General features: G+C 43.6%; 1 pseudogene; it reads right to left on the bottom strand.

The window, feature by feature from the left end:
• Positions 1-409: 409 nt before the first annotated feature.
• On the bottom strand, positions 410-1,406 carry LOC120245003 (annotated as a pseudogene).
• Positions 1,407-5,628: the final 4,222 nt, after the last annotated feature.

Below are 5,628 nucleotides of genomic sequence, written 5' to 3' on the forward strand. Positions count from 1 at the left end.
GAGGCAGAGAGAGAGGGAGACACAGAATCTGAAGCAGCCTCCAGGCTCCAAGCTGTCAGCACAGAGCCCAACACAGGGCTTGAACACAAACTGGGAAATCATGACCTGAGCCAAAGCTGGATGCTTAACTGACTGAGCCACCCAGGCACCCCAAAATACTGAAGGATTGGAAACATAACTTGGTTTGCATTTTTTTGGCTGGCTACAATATATTTTATTGATGGTACATGAAAAGGTAGGACCCCCCAATCCTCTCCATTTCTTCATAGGGTCTGGGATGGAAACTGTGAAGGTTGGGAGATTCTCAGTGTGTTGGGGGATGAGTTGAAGCAAGGGATCCCCAGCAGCTGAGGGCCTCTCTCTTCCTCTTCCTCTTGCTTTTGCTGGGGCTGGTGGTCCAGGGGGGCTCTTACTCCTTGGAGGTTGTGTGACCCATAAGGTCCACCACGTGGTTGCTATAGCCATATTCATTGTCATACAAGGAAATGAGCTTGACAAAGTGATCATTGAGAGCAATGCCAGCCCCAGCATCAATGGTAGAAGAGTGGGTGTCAATGTTAAAGTTGCAGGAGGCAACTTGGTCCTCACTGTAGCCCAGGATGCCCTTGAGGGGGCCCTCCAATGCCTGCTTCACCACCTTCTTGATGTCATCATATTTGGAAGCTTTCTTCAGGCAGCCGGTCAGACCCACAACTGACATGTTGTGGGTGGGGACATGGAAGGCCATGCCAGTGAGCTTCCCATTCAGCTCAGGGATGACCTTGCCTACAGTCTTGGCAGCACCAGTAGAAGCAGGGATGATGTTCTGTGAAGCCCTTCCACAGATTCCCAGAGGGGCCATCCATGGTCTTCTGGGTGGCAGTGATGACGTGGACTATGGTCATGAGTCCCTGCATGATGCCAAAGTTGTCATGGATGACCTTAGCCAGAGGGGTCAAGCAGTTGGTGGTACAGGAGGCATCGCTGACAACCTTGAGGGAGTTGTCATACTTCTCATGATGGCTGCCCATCACAAATATGGGGGCATCAGCAGAAGAGGCAGAGATGATGATCTTCTTGGCCCCAGAGGGGCCTTCAAGTGAACCTCAGGCTTCTCCATGGTAGTGTAGACCCCAGTGGACTCCACAACATACTCAGCACCAGCATCACCCTATTTGAATGTTGGTGAGATCTCACACTTCTGGAAGATGGAGATGGGCTTTCCATGGATGACAAGTTTCTCATTCTCAGCCTTGACTGTGCCATGGAATTTGCCATAAGTGGAATCACACTGGAACGTGTAAACCATGCAGATGAGGTCAATGCCAGGGTCATTGATGGCAACAGTAGCCATTTTGCCAGAATTAAAGCAGCCCTGGTGACCAGGCACCCAAATGACCAAATCCATTGACTCTGACCTTCACCATCGTGTCTCAGGGATGCTGCTGGCACTATACCAGAAACAGCTGTCTGTCCAACAGGGAGGAGCAGAGACCTTGGTTTGCATTTTTAAATGATCTCTCTGGCAACACCAGTGGGGGTGAGTTAAAGAGAGGTGGGGCGAAGCCAAAGAGACCAGGTAAGTGACTGCTGTAATAGTCAAAGCAAGAAACAGGAAGAGTCTACACCTGGGCGACAGCAGTGGGCAATGGATTACTATTTCAGGTCAAGAGCAAGGATTTAGGAATTAAAACCACTTCATCTAGAATTCTGCAAACACTGGGTCCACACCTGAAGTGTGTAGAGCTGTTTGTCCTAAACTAAATGAATGGCTCCCATCTGCAGAGGATACCAATAATTAGGACTGCTTATTTTTCATCATGTTTTTGCCCTTCCCTTGTATTCACTTTTTGGTTCTTTCTATGCCTTCCTATAGCATAAAACTACTCCCTCCTAATCTGTTCTGGGTTTAGAAAAGATATCTAATATTGCTAGAATTGATATGAAGTAAGAATAGCTAAGTCGGTAGTGTGAGACTCAGCAGTGCTCCTCAAAAAAGAAAAGTGAACAGAATTATTGATGTCTTTTCTGTCTGCTGGTATGTGCTGTTTCTCACAGTGCTCTCAGCTGGAACCTGTCTGAGTCTGGATTCCCTAAGCCAAGGACTCTGGGATGAGCCATTCTGAGAGGAGGTGAAGGGACACCATTAGGAGCTAAAAGTATATTATTAAGGCAACTACCACATGGATCCTTGTTGCTTACCACTGCTGGGAAGACTCAGCGGCTGGCATAAAGTACATGCCTCAGAGTTACTCCACACAAGAGGGCATTTATACACCAATTCACATAAGCTATTGGTTGAGCATGGCTCCTGGGGAACATTAACTTCTGGCCTGCCACGTAAGCAGCAAAGTGGGCTCCATTGGCAAGAAAAGATCTTCAGGCATAGAAATGCAAGCACTATTGTAAGGCCACAAGTCTAAACGTCTAAACCACACTGACTCCATGACAGGCTTTAAGTTTCCCCTCTAAACTAGAAGGCCTGAGTTTCGGCTTCCCCGAAACGATCAGGTAGTTACACATTGCCCAAGGCAGGAGTAACCACCCTTGCAACACCCAATCAGGCAAGGCCAGCGACCACCCTCCACATTGTTAAGGGAGAGGCCTGGAGATAGAAACTATAGATAGGACCCTGTTACCTAATGTTAAAGTTAACCCGTTAGTGGCCGAGTAAGACCCTAGGCTTGCTCTGTGATTAAGACCCTAGGCTTGCTCTGTGATTGGCTAAATGTTGTAATTGGATCCCGCCCAAAGTAATGAATACTCTAGACAATGTGTATGGTCAAACCCGCTGTCAATGATGTTGAATAATTATGACTGGATCACTGTTCCCATGTCACAACTTCTGTAACTCCCCCGTCTCAAACCTCATAAAAACCCTACTCTGCCCTTGTTCGGGGCTCTCAGCATGGATCCATTGCATTGGTGAGGTCTGAGAGCCCGAGCTTAAGCCCGTAATAAAGCCCTTTGCCTTTGCATACGTGACTTGGACTCCTTGGTGGTCTTGGGATTTTGGGGAGATCGCGATCTAGGCATAACACTATCAATAAGAAATCTTGGGGGCGGGGACCCAGGTAAGTGGTAAAAGTGAGGGCACAGGGGCCAGAAATTCACAATGACTGCTACCAGATCTAGGGGTTTATATTTAGAGAGGGCTGAAAGTCTCTATGTTTCATTCTTGTTATCATTGCCACCACATGTTATCACTTTAGAGTTCCCCAAATTCACTCAGAGCTCTGTGGCTCCTCAGTGCCTTCCATGGCTGTGCCCGAACGCTAAATAAATGCAGATCGTGATGGTTAATTTTATATGTCAAACTGACTGGCTAAGAGGTGGCCAGATAGCTGGTAAAACCTTTTTGTGTGTGGTGAGGGTGCTTCTGGAAGAGATTAGTATTTGAATTGGTAGGTTGAATAAAGAAGAGCACCTCACTAATGCAGGTGGGCATCATCAAATCAGCTGAGGGCCTGAATAGAACAAAGCAGTGGAGGAGGGGTGAGTTTGGTCTCTGCCTGAGCCACGACATCCATCTTCCCCTGCCTTTGGCCATCAGCATTCCTGGTTCTCAGGCTTTCAGACCTGGACTGAACTATACCACCACCTTTCCTTGGTCTCCAGCTGCCAGGTGGCAGGTCGTAGGACTTCTTGGCCTCCATAATCACGTGAGTCAATCCCTAGTGGATATTTCCCCTGCTTTCCTAAATAACAAAACTCTGATTTTATCCTGGGCTGCGTTGGGCCCGGCTAAAAGACTACATCTCCCAACCTCCCTTGCAGATTGGTATAGTCATGTGACTCAGGTCTGGCCAGTGAGAGGAAGTATACAAGGAACATAAAGAAAACTTCTTAAATGGACTTGACTCAGCTGGAAGGTGCACCCTTTTGCAAATCCTCCCCACTACTTTTCTCATTCCCTTGGAAAGTAAACATAATGGTTGGAGATCATCAGCTCTGGCCCATGAGGTGTCAGCTATATGCTTAGGATGGAAAAGCAGAAAAATAGAACGTTGGGTCTCTATTCTATTTAAGCCACTGTGGTCAAAACAGCTCCTGGCTGAAATGCAAATGTGTTCTATTTAGATTAGAATGAATCTTACTCTGTCCCCACCTATCTCGCCCTACACACATAAAGAGAAGGCTGTTTCGGGGATGAATCAAACACCTACTTTTACATTCTCTACTATTCTGTAGTTAAATATAGAGTGTTCCATCTTCAGCATTCAAGATTGAGTTTTGACCCAAAATTACAGCATTGGTAGCAATGCAATTAAATATAGATGAATCTCTTCTTAGTCTTTTCCAAAATAAATGCTCCATAAAGATCAGAGCTAAAATGGATTTGAGGGGCCAAAAAAATCCAACCCCCAATTCTTAGAGTTTCAGAAATTATTTCAAAAAAGTAAATATCTGTTGTTATTATTAAAGACTCCAATCTTATTTTATTTTTTAAGTTAACACATGAGGTAAAGTCCTATGGATTTCAACCCATGTATTGATTCCTGTTAATTACCACACAGTCAGGACACTGAACGTCTCTTAACCAAAAAGGTGCCCCTAGTTATCTCTGTAACCACACCTTCACACCACCCCTGACCTATTCTCTTTTACTATACTTTAGTCTTTTCAAGAATGTCACATACATGGAGTAATATTGTGTATAAACTTTTGGCATAATGTCTTGAAGAATATCCAGTTGCGTGTATCAGCAGTTTGGTCCTTTCTATTGGTATGTAAAATTTCATCATACAGATGTGCCACAGTTTGTTTTTTATACCCTTTTTGATGGCTTTTTGGGTTATTTCCAGTTTGGGTAGATTTTTAATACAGCTGCATGAACCAAAGTTTTTATTGTTCTAAGGTAAATATGCAAGACTGAGATGGTTGGATCAAACCTACTCCTTGTTGTGTTTTGAGAGCTTTTTATATACTCTGCATACAAGACTTTTGATATGTGACTTACAAATATATTCCCCCAGTATGTACTATGTATTTTCATTCTCTTAACAACATTTTTATCAGAGCAAAAATTTTTTTATTATGTTGGAGTCTAATTTACCAGTATTTTCTATTGTGGGTCATGTTTTTGGTGTCCAATCTAAGAATTCTTTGCCTAATCCTGATTATGAAGATTTTCTCCTATGTTTGCCTATTAAAGCATTATAGTTCTTTGTTTTACACTTATATCTGTGATCTATTTGAGTTAATTTGTGTATTGGTATGAAGTTTGGGTTTTCTTTATATATATATACATATACATACACACACACACACACACACACACACACACACACACACATGGGTGTCCACTTGTTCTAACACTATTTGATGAAAAGGTAGCCCTCTCTCCATTGAATTGCCTTTGAAACTCTGTCAAAACTCAATTGGCCATATTCGTATTGGTCGATTTCTGGCGTCTCTGTCCTGTTCATTGTTCTATTGTTTGTTCCATCATCAATACCACTGTGTCTTGGTTTCTGTAGCTGTATAGAAAGTCTTCAAATTATATAGGGTGATTCCTCAAACTTTATTATTTTTTTTTGTAAAATTGTTTTGATTATTCTAGTTCCCTGGCCATTCCAAATAAGGTTTAGAGTAAGCTTGACCACATCTACAAAAAAAGTTCTTCTGAAATTTGTATTGCAATTAAGT

This window comes from Hyaena hyaena, unplaced genomic scaffold, assembly GCF_003009895.1.
Source record: "Hyaena hyaena isolate Hyena2069 unplaced genomic scaffold, ASM300989v1 scaffold_400, whole genome shotgun sequence".
Classification (NCBI taxonomy): domain Eukaryota; kingdom Metazoa; phylum Chordata; class Mammalia; order Carnivora; family Hyaenidae; genus Hyaena; species Hyaena hyaena.